This window comes from Palaemon carinicauda, chromosome 43, assembly GCF_036898095.1.
Source record: "Palaemon carinicauda isolate YSFRI2023 chromosome 43, ASM3689809v2, whole genome shotgun sequence".
NCBI lineage: Eukaryota > Metazoa > Arthropoda > Malacostraca > Decapoda > Palaemonidae > Palaemon > Palaemon carinicauda.
In genome coordinates, this window is record NC_090767.1 from 42,970,776 (window position 1) to 42,997,834 (window position 27,059).

A 27,059-nucleotide genomic window follows, 5' to 3' on the forward strand; every position below is an offset into this window, starting at 1 on the left:
GACAACGTATATCCTGGACGAGATTCTTGTCGGACTAGTTTCAGTCCTAGGATCCTTACAGAATTAGCAGACAGTCAAGCGAAACCAAGCCTAGAAAGAGTTCAGGCAACGATGGCCCTGGACGACAGGCTGGGGTGGGCAGCACCCGAAATTACTGTCTATGAGCATCCATGGAGATGATCCGGCCCTGGAACATTGAGGATGCAAATAATAGAATCTCGATTCTCTCCAGCTCAGGGGCTTCAATGTTTTAAAAAATCATTGAAACCTGTGGTCACCCTAACGCCCCCTTTTCCCCTGGGGATGTAAAAGGAGATTGCAAGGTCTGTCAAGAGACTATGGTAATCAGTCAGGATTCCATAACGCTAACAGGGAGGAGTTTCGAACTCTCTCCAGTTCACGATGATGACAGACCCAGTGCTACGTGCACAACTATAAGATGCGCTAAGAGGCTGGAGAAGATACGCATCAAACGCTCGAAGAGATCTAATAGGACCAATGAAGGTCATTCCCTCTCCGCTTACCCTACAATGACCAAAGGCCACGGACCCGTAGGCCATTTTAGCCCTGTAATGGGTTGATAAACTCTCTCCACACAGATCGGACCTCCTCAGGTTGATCTGGAGCATCGAAGCGCTAATGAGGCGTCGAAACTGTCGAGGATAAGGGACGTCTCATTTCATTAGGGAATGCTAGCCATCCCTTCCTTAAGGGAATGGCGCCTATCAGCAGCTCGTTTATATATGATCCGCAAGGTGACAGCGGATGCTCTTCTCGGGTTCCACCCAATAGAGTTGGAATGATACACGGACGCAGACCCATTCCCTCCCAGAAAGGGACAAGTCCCTGAGCTGCAGATCGTCCTCTTCATCATGAGCGTTATCAAGATACTATCTCGTTATTTAGTCCCATACGAGGACCCTCTAATGGAGGTAACAGGCATCATGTCTCTACATTAGAAGTGATGGACTTAGAATTCCTATTCAGCCCATCAAAATTTCCTCCAGAAGGCACTCTACATTCTGAGACCCTTCCAAGGAAGAGGGGCTCTATTGGCTCCCAGAAAACCCAAGAACATCCCGTTCCCTGTAATGAAGGAACTGAGGCTGAGGCTAGTCCTAGTTATGCACCCAGGATTATCCAGGAGGTTCAGAAGTTTTCTGCCTTCTATTTATCACAGTACACCTGATCCCTTCATTTTACGAATTCCTTTCCCTTAATGGTTAGGAAAAAGACTGGGATCTTAAGGGCAAAATAGAATTCCTAGAAGAATACAAGTCTAGTCAACGAGAAGACAATACGAGTCTTCTTGGGAAAGTAAATTGTTTTGTAAAGCAAAAGGGCCAGAAAACAATCTCATGATCTTCTGCCTATCCTTCTCTGTCCACCCCTATATTCAGGGTCTGGCGGCCGACAGCACGTTGGCCTTTGAGGAAGGAGGCAGTGTATCCTTGAATACTATGAGAACGCTAGTTCTTCGGCCTTGTCTCCATATAAACCCTTGAGTAAGCACCAAGGGTATGGCCGACAGCGAGAGAGGTCACTTAATGGGATCTTTGGATCCATGGACCATTATCTCTGTGCAAGTCAGCCCCGACTAGACCTCTTCTATATGCCCTTTAAATGGATCTAATGATTGGAATCTTTAATAAATTCCCGATAACATGTGCAGGCTTAGGCCCGCAACGCCACTAAAGCCCATCTAATGGTCTTTTAACAAGGTCCTACATTATGCCTCACCTGTGAACAATGAGGATTGTTCCCTCAACCATCTAACCTAAAAGGTTATTTTTTCGGTTCGCTATAGCCTCTGGGACTAGAGTTAGTGTAATAGTGGCCCTATCCTGAGGGCCACATTAAGTGAGAGATCTGCATCTCTTTCTGATCTAACCTTTCTCATTAAAGACGTCCTACCTACTAAGAGGTGGGGCTCCTGGAGAATCTGCCCTCTGAAGGAAGATGTCTCTCTAGGTCTGCTAGAGCGTCTAAGGTCTATCTTCATAGAACTTCAGACTTCAGGAAGAACAGCTCTTTACAGGAGAAAACTTTGGATCGAACTATCTCTACAACTGAGGGCGAAGCTCACCTACCTTTTTCGCGGAGCGGATCCTGACAGTACTCCTGCAGACAAAAGATCCGAGGAAAGTTGCTTCATCACTGAACCTTTCAGTGTGTGGACTTCAGCCTCTTCGTTCACCTACTGATCGGAGGTTGTCCAATGCGTCTTACAGACACTATACTAAGCAAATCTATGGATTGAAGCATTATGTGGTGGCGGCAGGTGCTATTTTGGACCCTGTCGTCTAGCTCTGCGATGAACAGTAAATTGATTGGGACTATCAATTAAAAGGAGAAGGGGTCAGCAATTTTCGTGTGACCACCCTTTGAATAAGTGTTGCCAAGGTAACACTAAATCTGTTCAGAATCTCAGTTGTGAAATTATACGGATACCACTAGTGCCGTGTGTACATAGTACACAGTGTTGTTAGACTATTTCATGTACAGAAATTATAAAGAAATGTCTTGTTAAAAGAGCTTTTCTTCAGTTTGAGAGTGGCACTCATCATTTCCCCCTTTCAAAAAGGGGAACATTATTTTCTGTGTATGTCTCTCGTATAATTTCCTTATCATGCTACATTCATTTAGCATGTAGTCATTTATTAGGAATAAATGTCTATTAAAATGCAGTTGCTTCCTAATTCGCCCAACAATTGCATGTTTTAAAATACCAGAGTTCCTTAACTTACTCATGTAAGTATTTCTCATATCATTGTATGCTTACAATCAATGGATGGGGACACTGATATTGGTTCCGCAATATATACAATCCTTGAGACCGGTTGTATTATCAGTGTATACTTATGTTTGTTCATACATTATATACTACCTTGAGGCCCTTTTCCTACGTCTAAAATGACTCTTCCCTGCAGGGGCCCTCTTAATGAGAGAATGCCTTGATGAAGTCATTGAGCTTCAGCACGGCATTTCATTCCCGTGCTGAAACTTGGTGACGGGCAAGAGGGCTCTCGATCTTGGGGAAATTGCTCCCCCAGTTCGAATCTAAATTTCTTTCTTTTACCTTTTTCTTTTTCTCAATATTACTTCGACCTTATCCTAATTTCACAAACTTTCTTTAGTCTTGCTTTCCAAACTCTATGAGAAAAATTTCCCTCATTATATGTGTATATATTATGTACATATATTTTTTTTTTCTTTTCTCCTATGTCTTGGGTGTTTTTACATCCATTGTAACCCCGGCGGGGATGTTCATACATCCTTTATTGCAGCCTGCTTTGATGAGTGGGAGGAGGTATCACGGTTGGGAGGTGTTTGCATTCAAAGCTATATGTGAGGGTATTGGATGATTTCAGCCATCACGAAGATGGTTTGGACCTTTTTGGCGGAACTATTCTCAAGTGTTGGGTCTTCGGAATCCAGGGGGATCCAATGCTTGGGGTAGGACTCTCGGCTTTTGGGCCGGAAGCCCGTCATTATAGATATGGGGAGGATGATTCCATAATTTCTTGGTCTCTGTCCTAACAGGCGGGTTCAGCTTACACCTGTGCCTCTATATCTGTTTTGATGCTATCCTTCGGGTAGGGTATGGAGTGGACCATCTGGGAAGTATACTCTCATTGTGCCGATAGTGGAGAGTGCAAATTTCCTTTCCGACGTGTGATGGCCTAACATTCTCGAGCAGGTACATCAAACTAACTCTTTTCTCTCTCTTTAGTATAATGGATTCTTTAAGGAACGAACCCCCATCCCCTGGATACGCTGACTCTCCCCCGGCACTGTTGACGACCTCTGCTAATGTGATAAGGGATAGCTCTGTTGATGACCTCGGAACGGGAAAGGACCATTCTACTAATATTTCTAAATCGAGTAATTTGGGTAACACGAGGAAACTTCGAATCCTCCATGTTACACAAATTTCAATAGAAACAAATTATGATGATCTATGTAAAGCATTTGAATGCTATGGATGCATAAAAGAAATAAGGATGAAACTTGAAGCTGAAACTTGGGATTCATGGATATCTTATAGTAGTTATGACGAAGCATTTAGTGCAATAAGTAATTTGAATAATTTTAAAATTAATAACTTGAATGTCGCGGCTACTCTCTGCAATAAGGTACCAAAAGATTTAGATGTGTACAGGCCTGCCGATTGGTTGGAAAAAGACGCAGATTTAGTCATGCCCTCCCAGAGAAATCCAAAACCACCGATGTGGCTTATAGCTGAATCAAAGGGGGATACAGGGAATTATTTTAAAATATGCAAATTGATTCAGAAAAAAGTAAGAACTATTGCACCAGGCGATATATCTCGTTTCGGAAAAAATAGTTTCCTTATCCATGCCAAATCCAGTACACAGTCGGTAATATTGTCCAATATGAAAATAAGTAATGATGACATTAAGTTAGATGTCAAACCCCACCTAAATTTTAGCTACGGAAGGGGCGTAGTTTTTAACAGAGATCTATATGATTTTACAGAGGAGGAGATACTGGCCATGTGTCCATTAAATGTATGGAAAGTTCATAAAGTCCCAGGTACATCAATGATAATCCTTACGTTCCAGGATGCTGATGTACCTTTTCATATTATTATCGAGAACGAAAGGATTAAAGTAAGACCCTTCAAGCAGAAGCCATTGCAATGCTTTAATTGTTTTAAATTTGGGCACCCGTCCAAAGTTTGCAAAAATGAGAAGATGTGTGGTATTTGCTCCAAATCTTACCATGGAGAGTGTGCACTTGGAGCCAGGTGTTTAAATTGCAGCTCGAATCACAAATCCACAGACAAAAGCTGCGAGCTATATAAGTTGGAGGAAGCTGTCCTCAACAAATCAAACTTAGAACATATAAGTGTGACCCATGCCAAAAGACTATTAAATAAATCGAATACATATGCTAAGGCATTAAAATCAAACCAACCTAGCGCTGCCAATAGCTTAAAAAAAAGTATACTATCTGACAAAATGTCAAATAACGAGGTAACCATTTTACCTCCTGAGGCTTTACCATGGTGTATTAACACTAGGTCATTGCCCGTTGCTGTACAGCCTTCAGCCGCCATTACAAAAAAAAATACAAACCTCTCTCAGGCCATGTCCTTGCCTGATCTGATGGAGGTTCCACTTAAGACTAACTTACCTGATGCACCTGTTGTGGGAAAGGTGCAAAAACCTCGAATCCCACCATCTATTAATCGCAAAAGAGAGAGACCTCCATCTCTCTCTCCACCCTCCATTAGAAACGTTAAGGTTATGACATCAAATAAATTTGATGTTTTGTCTGTTGATGGTTCTAATGGACCAGAAGATGGACTGAATGAATCAGAAATTCAAGTTGAGGTCCACCATCCACCTCAACAAATAGATAAAAAGAATACAAAGAAAAACACAAATGTAAAACCCAATATAAAAAGACTACCTCTGAAGAAACCTACTGGTAATAATGTTAAATTAAAAACTGCTAACGGGAAGACCTCATCCAAGATGTCTTCCAGAAATAATCCATAGTTTTCTCCTCCATTTTGCAATGGAACTGTCAGGGTTTGAGGGCGAAATATGAAGAACTTGAGCTCCTAATTCATGAGCATTCCCCCATAATTGTATGTCTACAGGAAAGTATGCTTGATTCTAACAATCCTAGTCCTTGAGAGTATGTTAGCTATAGAACACCATATAATCAACAAGCATGGAGCCATGGTGGAAGTCTCATGTACATTCGTCGAGATGTTCCCCAAATACCCATGTCTATACGTACAACCCTGCAGGCAGTTGTTGTACAAATTGATATAGGGAGAAAATATACAATATGCTCTCTGTACTTACCTCCAAATGATATTTTATATGATGATTTAGCAGAGGTCATTCAACAACTCCCTCAACCTTTTCTCTTACTGGGAGATATGAATGGTAGACATCCTTTATGGGGTGATGTTTTGGCCAACACAAGGGGCAATATTATCTCATCAATTGTGGAGAATGAGGATGTGGGACTCCTTAATACAGGAGAGCCCACACACTTCCATGTTCAGACAGGTACTTTGTCATGCATTGACCTTTCAATTGCAAGCTCTAACTGCCTTCTTGATTTTGATTGGAGGACATTAGATGATTGGCATACTAGTGATCATGCACCAATCATTATAAACACCAACAAGGGTCCGCCTTTGCAAAGATCGCCACGTTGGAATCTAGACAAGGCAGACTGGGTTAAATTTTGTGAGCTAAGTGAAATCGAAGGGAGAGCAGAACAGTTTGAAAGTGTTGATGATGCCATAGACCTACTGAATGGAACTCTTCATACAGCAGGAGTCAATTCAATTCCCAAAACCACAGGGTTATTCAAACGACGACCAGTCCCGTGGTGGTCTTCTGAACTAACTGCACTCCACAGAGCCACAAGAAGATCTCTTAACACGATTGCGTAGACGCAGAACTGATGAGAATTTAATTATGTACAAGGAATGTAGAGCACAGTTCCGTCGTGCCATGAAAGAAGCAAGGCGCCAGTCATGGATGTCTTTTGTTTCCTCCATTAACAGTAGAACACCACCATCTTCTGTGTGGAGGAAAGTAAAATAGATAGCTGGCAAATTCACCCCCAACCCACCACGAGTGTTGAAGGTGAATGGCCAGTATGTAAATGAAGCAAATGAAGTTAGCAATGCCCTGGCTAATCATTTTTCAAATGTATCCAGCAAGTGTGAAGGAGCCCCTGGTCACCAGTATAGGAGCACTGAAGAAAAGAAAATTTTAAATTTTGCAACAAGGGAAGAGTCGTATAATTCTCCTTTCACTGAAAGAGAATTTGATTCCGCACTTGCTCATTGCAATGATATAGCCCCTGGACCCGATGGAATTCCATATGCAATGATTAAACATGTACATTTTAATACAAAGCTATTTATTTTAAGCATTATTAATAGAATATGGCATGATCATAGTTACCCAAGTGTTTGGGAACTAGCCATTATTTTAGCCTTTTTAAAACCCGGTAAAGACAAGTTTTTAGCAGCAAACTATCGTCCTATTGCATTGACATCTTGTTTATGTAAAATCATGGAGAAGATGGTCAATGCAAGGCTGATATGGTACCTTGAAAAGAAAGGTATTTTATCATCGATTCAATGTGGATTCCGAAAAATGCACTCAACGACTGATGTTTTGATACGACTTGAGTCTTCTATTTGTGAAGCCTTTGCTTCCAAACAGCACCATGTTACAGTATTTTTTGACCTTGAAAAGGCATATGATACCACATGGAGATATGGTATACTTAAAACCATTCATGAATTGGGATTGAGAGGAGAGCTGCCACTATTTATTCAGGCATTTCTTTCACGTAGAGTTTTTCAAGTGAGAGTGGGGGAAACTCTATCAGAGAGTAAGTGCCAGGAAGGAGTAGTTCCTCAGGGTAGTGTGCTGAGTGTAACCCTTTTTGCACTAGCAATTAATGGGATATCCTCAGCCATTCCCCAGGATGTTCTCTCAACATTATTTGTGGATGATCTCTCAATATCATTTGCTGGCACTAGAATGGCAATGGTTGAGAGAAAAATCCCACTCTCTATTGATAAAATTATCCAGTGGGCTGACATGAATGGATTTAAGTTCTCGACAAGTAAAACTACCATTGTCCATTTTTGTCGTATCCGGGGAGTACATCCAGACTCGGATATATACATTAAAGGTCAAGGGATACCATGTGCAAGAGAAGCTAAATTTTTAGGTTTGATATTTGATTGTAGGCTTACATGGGTTTCTCACTTAAAAGCATTAAAAGCTAAATTTGTTGAATCTCTGAATATCTTAAAAGTATTGTCCCATACATCGTGGGGGTCAGACCGCAATACTATTTTAAAATTATACAAGGCCTTGAATTTTTCCAAAATTAGTTATGGTTGTGAGGTATATTCTTCAGCCCCCCCAAGCCGGTTAAAAATATTAGACTCGATACATCATGCAGGTATTAGATTGTCTACTGGAGCTCTTAAAACCTCGCCTATCCCAAGTCTCCTTGTTGATGCTGGAGAGTTACCTTTAGACCTTTACCGAATGTCTTCCGTTCTTCGGTATTGGTTTAGATTGCAAAGACTCCCTAACTCTCTAGCCTTTCAGACTGCAAGCCTTGTAAAGACACGCATCATACTTTGAGTTGCACCCAAAATCTCCACAACCTTATGGCTTTCGGGTGAAACGATTATTAAATAGTCTGGATATAATTAGAAATAAGGTACTTCCATTCAAGGTATCATCAACGCCTCCATGGAAGTTACCAGAGATATCTTTTTGTAAATATTTAATTGGAGATAAGAAGAATATGCCAGACCTAGAAGCCAGGTCTCTTTTTAATGAACATTTTAAAGAACATAGAGGATCAACTTTTATCTATACTGATGGCTCCAAATCTGATGCTGGCGTTGGATTTGGAGTACATAGTAATGGTTTTAATTGTAGAGGTGCACTTCCTCTGACTGCTTCCATATTTACTGCCGAACTGTATGGCATATTAACCGCTATTGAGAAAATAGCGTTGGAGAAGGAGGGTAATTTTACTATTTTTAGTGATGCAAGGAGTGTCCTTCAAGCTATGGAAGTTTTTAATTCTAATAACCCTCTAGTTTTAAAGATTTTAGAATGGCTTTTTATTATTGGATGGAGAGGTATAACAGTTCAATTTTGTTGGGTCCCAGCACATGTAGGTGTGTCCGGGAATGAGAAGGCAGATTCACTGGCTAAGGAGGCTGCATCCGAGTTGCTGCCAAGAAGGTATCCCAATGCCTGTAATGATTTCTTACCTGACATTAAGAATTTGGTTTGCAATAAATGGCAACAGCAATGGGATAGTCAAGATGGCAATAAAATGTGAGAGATAACAAATGACATATCTCCTTGGAGGTATAATATGATGCCCCGAAAATGGGAGACGTCTCTTTGTCGTCTCCGTATTGGTCACACTCGGTTGACACATGAGTTTCTGCTGAAGGGCCAACACCAACCGTATTGTGACAACTGTTTAGTACCTCTAACAGTAAGGCATTTGTTGACCGAATGCCCCAATTATAACAACTTGCGGAATAGATATTTGTTTGAGGCTCGAGGTGAGGGTTGCAGGTTCATCCTTGCCAAGATTCTTGGAAATGATGTGTCCTACCATGCAAGTGGCATTTTTGGGCTCAAGCCATGACGTCCTAATGGAAGGTTACTTTAGTAGCTTCCGAAGGGTATATATGACTACAGTTATATTCCCAGAGAATCAACCAAAGGTTTCACAGAATTCTAACTTCTGGCGCGAGTACCTTTAAGATTACTCTCAAGGGTATCGTATATCATCAGGGGACGTATTCTTGACACGCCACATGGCAATCTGCACCCCGAATAGCCTTTACGCCTCTAGGCTCTAGGGGGAAAACGTGGCAGAATAGAAGGGTAACCGCAACAAAGATTACCCTGGTTCCCCTACTACAATCGTATCAAAACCTCGCCAACTCCTTCTGGCGGTCATTCCTTTATCTGTAGCGACAAGCTACGGTGGTATTCCCTGTTGATCTGACATTTCCGATCGATTTCTGGGAATCTTTATGCTTTTACGGCTTCTTTCTCCATCTAGAAAGTTGAGTATTGATTCTTTACAATATGTAATTTTGTTTCAGCCTCGCAATGAAATTGTGTATTTCTTGTGTGCGGATCTTCCCCGATTGCCGGTGTTGCCATGGCGCTGTCGTTCTTTGTACATGTGCTATTTAGTTAGCAGAACGACATTCCGGTGTAAATAGCTTATTCATTGTTATGATAGCTATTTAGGCATTATATATTGTAAAGATATCCATAAGCATATTTTTCCCTTTCCGTGGCGATCGTATATGTCAGAGGTTTGGTGATTTAGGTAACAGAAATCTCGTCATGTCTGGGTAACATAACCTAGACAACATATACTTTCGTCATTTCCCCGGTTACCCTTGTGTATTGGTAATCATTCCTGGAGATCGATATCTCCTGGAATTATATTAATCATCATCAATCTCACTAGAGATTTATGGGTAATCTCTCTTCCCTCTGAGAGTAGCCTTAGGCTACAACTCTCTGCGTCGGCCTTGAATTTTGAATTCAGGCATGACTAGCCTAGAGTTTTCTGTCTCATCCCTTAACGGCCGTCGGCAAGTTTTGGGATTCGATCAGAACCTCAGAGTATTTAGTCTTTGTCGGCAGTCGGTCGGCGGGGTGATTGCATTCCCTTGCCGTCGGAACTACCGGTGTAGGAGGCTAGCCCTCCCTAGACTACACCTGAAGTGGTCGAATGTTACCGCCACCTTCTCCCTGTGGTCTAGTAGACTAGTCCTATGCTCGCCGACCCTAGGCTATAGAGTCGTATACTCTTGTGGCCTAGGATGGCACCGGCATTGGAACTCTGTTTCTCCCTTGTTGAGAGGAATGGCATGAGCTGCCGTCCCCTTAACTGTATTAGCACCTCCTAAGCTGGAGAATAAATGATTCTCCTGCCGCTTGTGGTCGTGCCGGTACTGAAACAGAGTTTCTTCAAGGTGTGTAGATCCGGCAACATTGCCGGTCCCTCCTATACCTCATATAGGACCCTTTCCCCTCCCCTCTCTGTTCTTATACGATGGCCGAGCCATTGTCTTTCCTGTGCTGGAGTCCTGCCGGAGCCGCCCAGACCCCGCCCCCCCCTCCTCAGTCATCAGCTGTCGGCGACTGCCGAATGCCAAGACGGCTGTCGGCGACTGCCGACTGCCGGCTTCCAGCGGCTTTGGCGGCTGTGGATGTGAGGCCCCTTTGGTCACCAAGGTTCTCCAGTTCTCCCTTGAACTGCTAGCCACAGTTTCTGTTGTCGGCGTATTGTTCTGGCTGACTCAGTAGGTAGTATGCCGACTGTACTCGTGTGGCCGGAGGCTGGCCTACAGTAGTAAGCCGGCAATAGTACTATGGCTAAATGGAAGTGAACCTTCTTTTCGGAGAAAGGCAGTAAAATTAGACTTTTACATCTTTTATTACTGTATACATATTCAGTAATAGATAGCCTTCACTCCATGCTCTCTCTCTCTCTCTCTCTCTCTCTCTCTCTCTCTCTCTCTCTCTCTCTCTCTCTCTCTCTCTCTCTCTCTCTCTCTCTCTCTCTCTTCTAGCTTGCTAGATGCTCCGACAATAGCTAGCTAATCCGGCAATAAGCTTTTCTTCAGTTTGAGAGTGGCACTCATCATTTCCCCCTTTCAAAAAGGGGAACATTATTTTCTGTGTATGTCTCTCGTATAATTTCCTTATCATGCTACATTCATTTAGCATGTAGTCATTTATTAGGAATAAATGTCTATTAAAATGCAGTTGCTTCCTAATTCGCCCAACAATTGCATGTTTTAAAATACCAGAGTTCCTTAACTTACTCATGTAAGTATTTCTCATATCATTGTATGCTTACAATCAATGGATGGGGACACTGATATTGGTTCCGCAATATATACAATCCTTGAGACCGGTTGTATTATCAGTGTATACTTATGTTTGTTCATACATTATATACTACCTTGAGGCCCTTTTCCTACGTCTAAAATGACTCTTCCCTGCAGGGGCCCTCTTAATGAGAGAATGCCTTGATGAAGTCATTGAGCTTCAGCACGGCATTTCATTCCCGTGCTGAAACTTGGTGACGGGCAAGAGGGCTCTCGATCTTGGGGAAATTGCTCCCCCAGTTCGAATCTAAATTTCTTTCTTTTACCTTTTTCTTTTTCTCAATATTACTTCGACCTTATCCTAATTTCACAAACTTTCTTTAGTCTTGCTTTCCAAACTCTGAGAAAAATTTCCCTCATTATATGTGTATATATTATGTACATATATTTTTTTTTTCTTTTCTCCTATGTCTTGGGTGTTTTTACATCCATTGTAACCCCGGCGGGGATGTTCATACATCCTTTATTGCAGCCTGCTTTGATGAGTGGGAGGAGGTATCACGGTTGGGAGGTGTTTGCATTCAAAGCTATATGTGAGGGTATTGGATGATTTCAGCCATCACGAAGATGGTTTGGACCTTTTTGGCGGAACTATTCTCAAGTGTTGGGTCTTCGGAATCCAGGGGGATCCAATGCTTAGGGTAGGACTCTCGGCTTTTGGCCGGAAGCCCGTCATTATAGATATGGGGAGGATGATTCCATAATTTCTTGGTCTCTGTCCTAACAGGCGGGTTCAGCTTACACCTGTGCCTCTATATCTGTTTAGATGCTATCCTTCGGGTAGGGTATGGAGTGGACCATCTGGGAAGTATACTCTCATTGTGCCGATAGTGGAGAGTGCAAATTTCCTTTCCGACGTGTGATGGCCTAACATTCTCGAGCAGGTACATCAAACTAACTCTTTTCTCTCTCTTTAGTATAATGGATTCTTTAAGGAACGAACCCCCATCCCCTGGATACGCTGACTCTCCCCCGGCACTGTTGACGACCTCTGCTAATGTGATAAGGGATAGCTCTGTTGATGACCTCGGAACGGGAAAGGACCATTCTACTAATATTTCTAAATCGAGTAATTTGGGTAACACGAGGAAACTTCGAATCCTCCATGTTACACAAATTTCAATAGAAACAAATTATGATGATCTATGTAAAGCATTTGAATGCTATGGATGCATAAAAGAAATAAGGATGAAACTTGAAGCTGAAACTTGGGATTCATGGATATCTTATAGTAGTTATGACGAAGCATTTAGTGCAATAAGTAATTTGAATAATTTTAAAATTAATAACTTGAATGTCGCGGCTGCTCTCTGCGATAAGGTACCAAAAGATTTAGATGTGTACAGGCCTGCCGATTGGTTGGAAAAAGACGCAGATTTAGTCATGCCCTCCCAGAGAAATCCAAAACCACCGATGTGGCTTATAGCTGAATCAAAGGGGGATACAGGGAATTATTTTAAAATATGCAAATTGATTCAGAAAAAAGTAAGAACTATTGCACCAGGCGATATATCTCGTTTCGGAAAAAATAGTTTCCTTATCCATGCCAAATCCAGTACACAGTCGGTAATATTGTCCAATATGAAAATAAGTAATGATGACATTAAGTTAGATGTCAAACCCCACCTAAATTTTAGCTACGGAAGGGGCGTAGTTTTTAACAGAGATCTATATGATTTTACAGAGGAGGAGATACTGGCCATGTGTCCATTAAATGTATGGAAAGTTCATAAAGTCCCAGGTACATCAATGATAATCCTTACGTTCCAGGATGCTGATGTACCTTTTCATATTATTATCGAGAACGAAAGGATTAAAGTAAGACCCTTCAAGCAGAAGCCATTGCAATGCTTTAATTGTTTTAAATTTGGGCACCCGTCCAAAGTTTGCAAAAATGAGAAGATGTGTGGTATTTGCTCCAAATCTTACCATGGAGAGTGTGCACTTGGAGCCAGGTGTTTAAATTGCAGCTCGAATCACAAATCCACAGACAAGAGCTGCGAGCTATATAAGTTGGAGGAAGCTGTCCTCAACAAATCAAACTTAGAACATATAAGTGTGACCCATGCCAAAAGACTATTAAATAAATCGAATACATATGCTAAGGCATTAAAATCAAACCAACCTAGCGCTGCCAATAGCTTAAAAAAAAGTATACTATCTGACAAAATGTCAAATAACGAGGTAACCATTTTACCTCCTGAGGCTTTACCACGGTGTATTAACACTAGGTCATTGCCCGTTGCTGTACAGCCTTCAGCCGCCATTACAAAAAAAAATACAAACCTCTCTCAGGCCATGTCCTTGCCTGATCTGATGGAGGTTCCACTTAAGACTAACTTACCTGATGCACCTGTTGTGGGAAAGGTGCAAAAACCTCGAATCCCACCATCTATTAATCGCAAAAGAGAGAGACCTCCATCTCTCTCTCCACCCTCCATTAGAAACGTTAAGGTTATGACATCAAATAAATTTGATGTTTTGTCTGCTGATGGTTCTAATGGACCAGAAGATGGACTGAATGAATCAGAAATTCAAGTTGAGGTCCACCATCCACCTCAACAAATAGATAAAAAGAATACAAAGAAAAACACAAATGTAAAACCCAATATAAAAAGACTACCTCTGAAGAAACCTACTGGTAATAATGTTAAATTAAAAACTGCTAACGGGAAGACCTCATCCAAGATGTCTTCCAGAAATAATCCATAGTTTTCTCCTCCATTTTGCAATGGAACTGTCAGGGTTTGAGGGCGAAATATGAAGAACTTAAGCTCCTAATTCATGAGCATTCCCCCATAATTGTATGTCTACAGGAAAGTATGCTTGATTCTAACAATCCTAGTCCTTGAGAGTATGTTAGCTATAGAACACCATATAATCAACAAGCATGGAGCCATGGTGGAAGTCTCATGTACATTCGTCGAGATGTTCCCCAAATACCCATGTCTATACGTACAACCCTGCAGGCAGTTGTTGTACAAATTGATATAGGGAGAAAATATACAATATGCTCTCTGTACTTACCTCCAAATGATATTTTATATGATGATTTAGCAGAGGTCATTCAACAACGCCCTCAACCTTTTCTCTTACTGGGAGATATGAATGGTAGACATCCTTTATGGGGTGATGTTTTGGCCAACACAAGGGGCAATATTATCTCATCAATTGTGGAGAATGAGGATGTGGGACTCCTTAATACAGGAGAGCCCACACACTTCCATGTTCAGACAGGTACTTTGTCATGCATTGACCTTTCAATTGCAAGCTCTAACTGCCTTCTTGATTTTGATTGGAGGACATTAGATGATTGGCATACTAGTGATCATGCACCAATCATTATAAACACCAACAAGGATCCGCCTTTGCAAAGATCGCCACGTTGGAATCTAGACAAGGCAGACTGGGTTAAATTTTCCGAGCGAAGTGAAATCGAAGGGAGAGCAGAACAGTTTGAAAGTGTTGATGATGCCATAGACCTACTGAATGAAACTCTTCATACAGCAGGAGTCAATTCAATTCCCAAAACCACAGGGTTATTCAAACGACGACCAGTCCCGTGGTGGTCTTCAGAACTAACTGCACTCCACAGAGCCACAAGAAGATCTCTAACACGATTGCGTAGACGCAGAACTGATGATAATTTAACTATGTACAAGAAATGTAGAGCACAGTTCCGTCGTGCCATGAAAGAAGCAAGGCGCCAGTCATGGATGTCTTTTGTTTCCTCCATTAACAGTAGAACACCACCATCTTCTGTGTGGAGGAAAGTAAAAAAGATAGCTGGCAAATTCACCCCCAACCCACCACCAGTGTTGAAGGTGAATGGCCAGTATGTAACTGAAGCAAACGAAGTTAGCAATGCCCTGGCTAATCATTTTTCAAATGTATCCAGCAAGTGTGAAGGAGCCCCTGGTCACCAGTATAGGAGCACTGAAGAAAAGAAAATTTTAAATTTTGCAACAAGAAGGGAAGAGTCTTATAATTCTCCTTTCACTGAAAGAGAATTTGATTCCGCACTTGCTCATTGCAACGATACAGCCCCTGGACCCGATGGAATTCCATATGCAATGATTAAACATGTACATTTTAATACAAAGCTATTTATTTTAAGCATTATTGATAGAATATGGCATGATCATAGTTACCCAAGTGTTTGGGAACTAGCCATTATTTTAGCCTTTTTAAAACCCGGTAAAGACAAGTTTTTAGCAGCAAACTATCGTCCTATTGCATTGACATCTCGTTTATGTAAAATCATGGAGAAGATGGTCAATGCAAGGCTAATATGGTACCTTGAAAAGAAAGGTATTTTATCACCGATTCAATGTGGATTCCGAAAAATGCACTCAACGACTGATGTGTTGATACGACTTGAGTCTTCTATTTGTGAAGCCTTTGCTTCCAAACAGCACCATGTTATAGTATTTTTTGACCTTGAAAAGGCATATGATACCACATGGAGATATGGTATTCTTAAAACCATTCATGAATTGGGATTGAGAGGAGAGCTGCCACTATTTATTTAGGCATTTCTTTCACGTAGAGTTTTTCAAGTGAGAGTAGGGGAAACTCTATCAGAGAGTAAGTGCCAGGAAGAAGGAGTTCCTCAGGGTAGTGTGCTGAGTGTAACCCTTTTTGCACTAGCAATTAATGGGATATCCTCAGCCATTCCCCAGGATGTTCTCTCAACATTATTTGTGGATGATCTCTCAATATCATTTGCTGGCACTAGAATGGCAATGGTTGAGAGAAAAATCCAACTCTCTATTGATAAAATTATCCAGTGGGCTGACATGAATGGATTTAAGTTCTCGACAAGTAAAACTACTATTGTACATTTCTGTCGTATACGGGGAGTACATCCAGACCCGGATATATACATTAAAGGTCAACGGATACCATGTGTATCGGAAACCAAATTTTTAGGTTTGATATTTGACTGTAGACTTACATGGGTTTCTCACCTAAAAGCGCTAAAAGCTGAATGTGTTGAAGCTCTGAATATCTTAAAAGTATTGTCCCATACATCATGGGGGCAGACCGCAATACTATTTTAAAATTATACAAGGTCTTGAATTTTTACAAAATTAGTTATGGTTGTGAGGTATATTCTTCAGCCACCCCAAGCCGGTTAAAAATATTAGACTCGATACATCATGCAGGTATTAGATTGTCTACTGGAGCTTTTAAAACCTCGCCTATCCCAAGTCTCCTTGTTGATGCTGGAGAGTTACCTTTAGACCTTTACCGAATGTCTTCCGTTCTTCGGTATTGGTTTAGATTGCAAAGACTCCCTAACTCTCTAGCCTTTCAGACTGCAAGCCTTGTAAGACACGCATCATACTCTGAGTTGCACCCAAAATCTCCTCAACCTTATGGCTTTCGGGTGAAACGATTATTAAATAGTCTGGATATAATTAGAAATAAGGTACTTCCATTCAAGGTATCATCAACGCCTCCATGGAAGTTACCAGAGATATCTTTTTGAAAATATTTTATTGGGGATAAGAAGAATATGTCAGACCTAGAAGCCAGGTCTCTTTTTAATGAACATGTTAAAGAACATAGAGGATCAACTTTTATCTATACTGATGGCTCCAAATCTGATGCTGGCGTTGGATTTGGAGTACATAGTAATGGTTTTAATTGTAGAGGTGCACTTCCTCTGACCGCTTCCATATTTACTGCCGAACTGTATGGCATATTAACCGCTATTGAGAAAATAGCGTTGGAGAAGGAGGGTAATTTTACAATTTTTAGTGATGCAATGAGTGTCCTTCAAGCTATGGAAGTTTTTAATTCTAATAACCCTCTAGTTTTAAAGATTTTAGAATGGCTCTTCCTTATTGGACGGAGAGGTATAAACAGTATAATTTTTTTGGGTTCCAGCGTATGTAGGTGTGTCCGGGAATGAGAAGGCAGATTCACTGGCTAAGGTGGCTACATCCGAGTTGCTGCCAAGAAGGTATCCCATTCCCTGTAATGATTTCTTACCTGACATCAAGAAATTGGTTTGCAATAAATGGCAACAGCATTGGGATAGTCAAGATGGCAATAAAATGAGGGAAGTAACAAATGACATATCTCCTTGGAGGTATAATATGATGCCCCGAAAATGGGAGACGTCTCTTTGTCGTCTCCGTATTGGTCACACTCGGTTGACACATGAGTTTCTGCTGAAGGGCCAACACCAACCGTATTGTGACAACTGTTTAGTACCTCTAACAGTAAGGCATTTGTTGACCGAATGCCCCAATTATAACAACTTGCGGAATAGATATTTGTTTGAGGCTCGAGGTGAGGGTGGCAGGTTCATCCTTGCCAAGATTCTTGGAAATGATGTGTCCTACCATGCAAGTGGTATTTTTAGATTTATTTCAAAAGCAGGTCTTTTGAAAAATATTTAACTTTTATGACATTCAATTTTCATGATTTTAACTGAATACTCTTTAATTTTTTATTTTATTTCATTTTTTTTTTTTTTTGTATACATAAATTGAATGTTACCGGCGTCAATAACCTTAGTTTTCAGGATGCCTGAAAACTTTAAATCATTCATTCATTCCCTGCAGGGGGCAGGAAGCACTAACATTGTTATGCTTAGTGATCATGACAGATAACGGTAACGTCATTTGTCTCAATTGGCCCTTTTGGCCGTGGAAATATTGCCCCAAGCTTAAGGCACTAACACAAAACCACAGATACATTAATTCTCTGGTATGCTTCCATTAGGACGTCATGGCTTGAGCCCAAAAAACGGATTTTGAGCGAAGCGAAAAATCTATTTTTGGGTGAGATGGCCATAACGTCCTACTGGACCCACCCTTCTTTTCTATGAAAAGATCTTCACGGTTTCCCCCCCTGATCTACTGTATCTGTAGCACCTTGCTCAACTCTACAAGGAATGACCGCCAGAGGGAGTTGGCGCGGTTTTGATACGATTGTAGTAGGGGAACCAGGGTAATCTTTGTTGCGGTTACCCTTCTATTCTGCCACGTTTTCCCCCTAGAGCCTAGAGGCGTAAAGGCTATTCGGGGTGCAGATTGCCATGTGGCGTGTCAATAATACGTCCCCTGATGATATACGATACCCTTGAGAGTAATCTTAAAGGTACTCGCGCCAGAAGTTAGAATTCTTTGAAACCTTTGGTTTGATTCTCTGGGAATATCACTGTAGTCATATATACCCTTCGGAAGCTACTAAAGGAACTTTCCATTAGGACGTCATGGCCATCTCACCCAAAAATAGATTTTTCGCTTCGCTCAAAATCCGTTTTTCAGATTTATTTCAGAAGCAGGTCTTCTGAAAAATATTTAACTTCTGACATTCAACTTTTATGATTTTAATTGAATACTTTTTTATTTTTTATTTTATTTTTTATTTTTGTATACATAAATTGAACTTTACCGGCGTCAATGACCTCAGATGTCAGGATGCCTGAAAACTTTAAATCAATCAATCAATCAATCTTGATTATTTGCTACTACCACCAAGATTTGCACCAGCGGCTGCTCCAGGCCGGCTCACGCCGAGAACCTTTGACGCTCACCGCTGCGACCCTCCTACTCGCCGGGGCTTCCATAGCGCCTCTCTCAGCGCCAAAAACAGGGCCCCAGCGGCCGAGAATCGGGAGAATGCTTGAGCGCCATACCATTTTAAAGGCTAGTTGCTTCGGCAGGTGAGTTGTTACACACTCATTAGCGGATTCCAACTTCCATGGCCACCGCCCTGCTGTCTATAGCAACCAACACCTTTTCGTAGTGTCTACATTAGCATTCCTTTAGGCCCCTTAACTCGTACTTGTTTCGTAACCGAAATACAAAACACGCTATTTACATTGGGTTTACCTTTTAGCGCAGCTGAAATGGGGAGCCATTAGAATTTAACGAGGGTGTATTCCCCCCGCGCTAGTTAGCGGGGGGTAGGGGGTTGGTAGCTAGCTACCCCTCCCTCCCCTCACACACCGGTGAAGCTCACTTTCACTTTTGGCTCGGACTGGGACAGACGTCTCTGTCTTTGTCTTCGCTTGGCAGCCATTGTTTGTTTTGTCTTTGCTTAATCACTTACTTTTCTTTTACTCAATATATATGTAAACAGTTTTCATGTTTGTATATATATTTGAGTATAGAAATCAGTAAGTTTCCTTTTCAGAGTTGTGTGTGTAGCGTACGATATCTCCGTGGAGCCCTCGGCAGTTTAGGCCACCACGGTGTAATTTTATGGGTCGCGATCGAGTTTGACTTCGGTCTTTCTCTCTCTCTCTTTTGAGGTCGTTCCCCCTTTTACTACGTTACTACGCCTTTTGTAGCTTCCTTCCCGTGTGGGGGGGTTGCTACGCCGTACGTTTCGTCTCAGTTAGTTTATGAATCTAATTGTATTTGTTAATTTTTCAGCTTGTAGAACGATTCCTTTCGGGGGTTTTCGTTCTTTCTTTAGTGTTCATTCATTTTTAAATTACATAATTACATAGTTTCATAATTAAAATTGTTATAATTCATTTTTGGTTACAGCTCTCCTTCCGTGAGTGTAAGTGGTTGTGAGGGCACGTGCCTGTTGTGTAATTCTTGTTCCTTTCCCTTGGGATTCCTCTTCGGAGCCTTCCCGGTGGAATGAATGTGTACTAATGATTTTTGCTTTATTTTTTCACAGTTACCGATCTAGTTCGTTTCTGTAATATGGCAACGGTGTGAGCTGTCTTGTTGAGGCCTGGGGAATCGGCTGTTGCTGCCGCCCCTTTGGATTTTCGTCACGGGCGTGTCTCCTTTTACTGGAAGTACTCTCGTGACGATTGACAGCTCTCCAGTTCATTTTAGAACTCTCGGGAGGCTTGCCTCCTTGGGTGGGTATCTTTCCTTCCGAGGGAAGTTTTTCCTTTCCAGGCTTGAGTTTTTCACCTTTTGGGGGGTTCTTCTCTTGCCTTTTTTTCGTGCGACTATGCTCTTGGTGCTGAGCAGTCGCACCTGCAGTTTCGCTCAAGGGGCTGGTCAACTGCAGGAGCCCCTCTTCGGAGGATTGCTCCTTTAAGGTCACTGGCTGACCAGTCTCTTCTACGGAGTGTTTCTCTTTCGTTCGCGAGAGAGTACACTCATAGAGACTCCTCTTCGGAGGATTCTTCTGCTGCTGTTGCTGTTGGCCTCCTTCGCCGTAAGGCTCACCGTCCGCCTCGTCGTAAGGGCCTCTCATCTCCCTATAAGGGTGCTAGAGGCACCTTTTTGAATCTCTGTATGCAGCCTACAACTCCTCCTTCTTGATCTTCCGTGGACAGCAGTCTGATCTTGTCTTCCGACGGGCAACGGTCTTCCCAACGGACAACGGTCTTCCCGACGGACAACGGTCTCCCGGCGGACAGACAACGGTCTTCCGACGGACATCAGTCTCCCGACGGATAACGATTCCTTCGGGGCAAAGGGTTGCCTCCCACGGGGGTTCTTCCCTTGCTTGTCAGGGTTCCCCTGCGCGCCCTTCTGCTCTCCTGCTCCTGCTCAGTGTTAGCGCACAGGCGCTCTCCTGCTCATTAGCGCTCTCCTGTTCGCCAGCGCTCTCCTGTTCGCCAGCGCTCTTCTGTTCGTCAGCGCTCTTCTGTTCGTCAGCGCTCTCCTGTTCGTCAGCGTTCTCCTGTTCGCCAGCACTCTCCTGTTCATCAGCGCTCTCCTGTTCGCCAGCGCTCTCCTGTTCGTCAGAGCTCTTCTGATCATCTCTGCTGTTCCTGTTGGTTCCTGTTACGCGCCCTGTGCTCCCACGTTCGCCCTCGCGATCTAGAACTTCTTCTACGCGCAGGCTTCCACGCTTTGCCTTCTGCTCGTCAGCGATCACCAGCTCGCCAGCGACCTTAGACGCGTCAACGTTCACCTGCTCGCTGACACTTTTAAGGACACCTCTCTTTGACCATTTTGTTATCAGTACATATCACTTTTTGACCAAGACTTGCCCCTTTTTAACCACTTTGTTATCATTACATATCATTCATATCCCTTTTTAACCTTATTGACCTACTTATCACATAGCTCTTTTTAGGCTAATTAAATGTTTTTTTTATGATACTATAACTTTATTTTGTAAAGAAAATACTGCTGATGATAATTTTCATTTCTCAAGAGGGCCTATTTATTTATAATAAACGGTTAAATGACAAGTCAAGTTGGCATTGCATAATCATACAAAAACAAAAGGAATATTTTTCTCAAAGTAAAACTTTACAATTTTTCAAAGACTCATCTAGGTATAATAAACCGTCACAGAAATACAGTTTTAGTACAGTCAATTCATTGAAGAAAATTAGGTTTCCATAAAAAAAAAAAATTCCCAGACTTACCTAGGTATGATAAAATGTTAAAACAAAAATTCCCAGAGACTTATCTAGGTATAATAAAATGTTGAAACAAAAATTCCCAGAGACTTATCTAGGCATAATGAAATGTCAAAAAATTATTTCCTCTGAGATTCTATTTAAAGAAATACAACTTTAGTTAGCATTGCATAGGTGTAAAAAGCTATAAATTGCTTTATTCAACAAATTCCTCTAAGTCAAGATCACAATATCTGGTAGTGCCTTATAAAAATCGTGAAACATAGGATCAACCAAAGGCAATAGATCAATCAAGTCCTTCTTTTTTTCTTTACTGATAGGCAGTAATGAATGATATTCCTTTTTGACATCTATCAAATTTGGATTATCCTGTCCTCTTCTTTTCATATCTACTTGTTCAAACGCCTCCTCGTTTGAAAGAGATCGTTTATACAACAAAATTCCAATGGGGCGCTGATACCTCAACCACTGGCACTGTGACCAGTTAAATTTGTCATTATTGCTGTTCTTTGATCTTTTTACCAGAGGGCCTTTAAATAACTGTGCGTAATCATAAAAGTCCTCCTGAGTCATTGCATGAACCTGAAATCTTCTTCCTGCCAATCTTACCAGCTGGTACCAGTCACGTGGATGGTGGATTGCAGTGGCTCTCTTTTTCTTGAGTCTTTCAATGACAGAGTGGTCGGAGTCACACTCCATGTGTGAATGACCGGAAATGAGAAATTTGTGATCTATTGTCAGTATATTAGGAAATTTGGACAATGCATGCATAAACATAGTAGCCATATGGGAATTTCTATTCTGTCCGGCGCAAGCATCAGAATAAAAAATTACGTGCTGGACATCACTGGGCAAATTCTGCAAGATATTCATTAGACAAGATGCTATTTGATTGGCACCTCTAGCAGCAATGGTTTCGTGCCACATAAAACAGTCCACTTTTTTATTGACATTATTGTGAACAGTGAGATTGTATGTCCACAACAAGCGCTTATAAAAAGCTACGGAAGACTGTAAGTATGGAGTGGGGAGACACTGTTGTAAGTCAAATGTGTATGTTGCAAATGAGGGATTTTTGCAAGCTAAGTTTGTATCATCTCTTTTACGACTATAGGCATTTTCAGCTCTTAACAGATGACTTTCTTTTTCGGCTTGTAGACGTTCTTTCTCTTCAGGGGTATTGGTGATATCTAATTGCATCTTTGACACATCGCAGGTATGACGTGTCTATTTTAGGCTGTTTGAAACTCAAGTTATGACAATTAAATCTTTTCTCATATGTAAAGCGTGTTACTGAGGACTCTGGGTAGCGTTCTTTAAACAACGAATACATTTTTGCTAATGTAAGTGTTGATGACAAATACTTTTTGGAGGAGTGTGCCCCAGAATTATGACTCTCGTATGCTGGAAATGATTTGATATGATCATCAATTTTAGAAAGTTCCTCTTCTTTAATACGACGTGGATTTGGAGTTGTTCCTCTCCTATCCCCTCGGCTCACTCCAGAGGAAGTTTCCTTTTTCTTTTTCTGTAATACTTCCAAGAATTTTTTGGTTTTACCAAACACCCTCAAAAAGCATTTTTGACAAATAGGATGTCTTTTCATTTTAATTTCTAAGGCATACTCGTCGGTTACATCTCGCACTCTGTTTTCGCCGCCTCCATCTCTTAGGCGGGTACGTAATGGGTTCTTTGGTGTAATAAGAGTTGCGAGGTAGTTTCTTCTTGAATCTACTGAGCCCAAATCCCAATATTCAATGAATAATATTTGCAGATCTTCATCATTGAAACGTTCGGAGCATTTCAATCTACATTGCTTTAGTGGACTTTTTCTAGCGGAAACTAATTTACCTGACGCAGTCGTATACGATTTATCGGTCTGTCGACACACTTTTCTCTCTCCGTGCTCTTATTGAGTACCTTTTCATTGGAGTTTGGCAAGGTTGTTCATCTCTTTGATTTTCAGCTTTTTGACTACCCTCTTCCTCTCTTGGATGTTCTGCTTCTTGATTGCCCTTAAGTCTAATCTCATGCTTACTGTTATTTTCACGAGAAATTGTGGACGAAGACAATACACTGCAGGTTTCATCAGTAACTTCAAAATTTGAATCTTTTACACTATCATCATCATCATAGAAATTATCAGGCGTCTCATCATAATCTGTTATAAAAGTATTCAGACTGTAATAATATCAACAATAACTTTAACATTATACTTGGTTTTAAAATTAATTTTATATTTTTTTGTTTTGTTTTACTGAACAACCGTGCTCCTGCCATCCACACAATTACATTGAAAAATCATGAAAAATGACAAATGACAACATACATTGCAAAAATATAATTTCTACAAAGTTCGTGTTTTGTCAGTACCTATAAAATAGTGAAAAACTCATTTTTGGATGCTTTTAACTAAAAATCTAACCATTTCTCTGACAAACGATTGTGATTTTCAAATTCTATGAGCAAAAGTACATAAAAAATTCTAGTTACAATGAAATATTGGCTCTTCACAATACAGCTGCCGTGAAGGCAGAAGCTCATTTTGTAAGGCGAATTTTAAGCCTAACTAAAATTGGTAGGCTCATAAACAAAGTTCCTACTATTGTTTACCACTGGTTGATAAACAAAGTTGATGCTATTTATACAAAATCTAAGAAATGACATATCCCTTTTCGTCTGAATAATGAACATCTCAAACCACAAACACTAACAAATATGACGCGTTACCATACTTTCATTTCCGATAGAAATAACTATTAAAATCATTTAAAACACATAAAAAAATTGCACTACAAGTAGATTTCCCGTCAAAAGGAAATCACTGCTCGGAATTAGAGGTGTCCCACTAAACTGCAGGCATCCCAGGAACATCAATAACGTACCTTCATTTCTTAGCTCTCCAAAGTTATTAGCAATAAGCCAGTGTTTGACATTACTTTGGCGGTTTTCCAGGTCCATTTTTCTTCTTTTCTCTGCATTTTCGTGTAATGCTTTGTCAAGAATTTGACGAGCACGTGATTTAGATGCATCCATCACCAAAACCGTTTTCAATTTACATCTATACACAAGTTCATAATATTAGAATCTTATAAATTACTACACTCCTGCAATCAAAGGCGGGTTGTAATCAACACTGGTTAATACGCGTTCAGAACGATGACACAGCTTACAACACGTCATATCTCTCTCTATCTAGTGCGTGCGGATGTGCCAAGCCGCACTTAGGTAGAGGGAACGCGTTTGGGCCCTGTCTCGGGCAACAATAATACACATTCGTGGAGTGCATTAGCTGCTAGGCCTAGTGGGATTAATACTGGCATATTAAATGAAGAAGAAGAGTATGAGTTTTATGACTAGATTAGAACTGAAATTGCAGTGTTATAGATAAAAAGTGAATAATTACCTAAATATTAATAAGTTTGTTTACTTGACCCCTTTTGACCTATATTGAAAATGTAGTTAAAAAGGGGTATGAATTTTAATGAAAATGTGGTTAAAAAGGGGTATGTTCTACTAACCCCCTTTTTCGCCAACAGAATGATGCTGCATGTAGTTATCCCATAAAAAGACTTTGACGTACTGACTAACATATTCACAGTACACTTACCCCCTTTTTTTCCAGCATAGTAGCCCGTTTTAGCAACATTTTGGCAGTCATAACTCATTTAGGCCATTTTTGAACTTACCCCCTTTTTCGCCAGCATGAGTGAATTAAACAGTCGGATTCCCCGTGTCCGTGCCAGTTCTGAGCTGGTCGCTAGGCTGCCAGACTTAGTAATATATACATGTCTCCGTCTGGGGCCTCGCACGGCCCGAGAGCCACGCTCCGCCCCAATTCTCGACGCGATTATACTTTGCAGAACCTTGCCCGTTCCGCGGAAGGGCACCCGGTCAGCAAGGTCCGAGCTCGGTCCGCCGGCCAGCCGAAGCCAACCGACAAGACCTCGCCAAGTCCTGCCCCCTGAGACACCCCGCACCCGCTTCCCGGAAAGGCCTGACTGTCCCGACCCTCAGAGACAATCCTTGTCCCGAAGTTACGGATCAAAATTGCCTCGCCATGCTGGGAAACGCTTTTCAGGCCGAAGCGTTTCTGAAACTTTGCGAACCATCCTTTGCTGGCGTAAAAATGTTGTTTCTGAGGCTGGGAATCAGTATGTGTCCATGGTTGAGGTTCATCTACATCATCTTGTTCTTCAGCATGGTCGCCATCGTCGTCTTGAGGTTCCTTTGCCGCAAAATTCTCATACAAGCCCAAAGCCTTGGTTCGGATGGTGTTCGTATCCAAGGCTATGTTCTTCTTCCGGCAGTCGGCAATCCAGACTGCTAAAGCACCTTCCATACGTACGATCGTTTTATTACGCGTGGTAACGACTCGCTTCGCTGATATGCTAATGGTGATGGTAGCCGTCTTTCTAATGTTCTCCTCGTCCTTCTTGATATAGCGAACGGTGGATTCGTTCACTCCAAAATGGCGGGCTGCGGCGCGTAACTTCTGCCTTCTTTTAACATATCGAGAAGCGTCCCCTTCTCAGCAATCGTCGTCATCTTTCGGTGGTGTTTAGGCTCACTACCAGCCTTAGCAGAAGCAGAATGCTTGGGAGCCATTGTACAGTAGGGGTTAAATAGAAAGTTCAACAAAAAATTCAACTTAAAACAGTCACGCACAGCACAGATTAAAGTTCACAATAACGTAGCAGCATCTACCCGGTGAGAGAGCGGCGAAGGAAGTGGCCGCGAAAAGATGCTGCAGGTTGGAGAAGCGGTCAAAACACCAATCACAGGCTAGATTTCAAAACTTGGGTTCTGATTCGTCATCCATCAGCACTTGAACCAATCACAGTCTGTCTTACATGCTACGTAGTAGTTACCAATTCAAATACAAGTTACTACGTATACAGCTTTACGTACGCTATTTTACGCTTGTTTTGTTGTAGGATATGTACGATTATTCAAGATGTGATTTTTGCAACAAAGAATATTATTGGATGCAGTACTACGTACGTATACATACAAAAGATTTATGGAAAAGATGCACATTCATTACATTTGTATTAGTAGCCATCAGCCGCCTTACACCATTCAAATACGGTATGACTGCATCTGATTTGCGTTTCATGTTCGATTTAATTTTACTACGCACTGTATACTGAATTATCGTATAATCACATTCTCTTTTCGTGTTTTATTTCTTTCTGTACTGAATTATATGTCATATGTAATGCAATGAACCATCAGTAAGAGCAGATATTACTAATTACAGTATTA

General features: G+C 41.4%; 1 pseudogene; it reads right to left on the bottom strand.

The window, feature by feature from the left end:
• Positions 1 to 21,836: 21,836 nt before the first annotated feature.
• On the bottom strand, positions 21,837 to 24,827 carry LOC137633959 (uncharacterized; annotated as a pseudogene).
• Between the last annotated feature and the right edge of the window lie 2,232 nt (positions 24,828 to 27,059).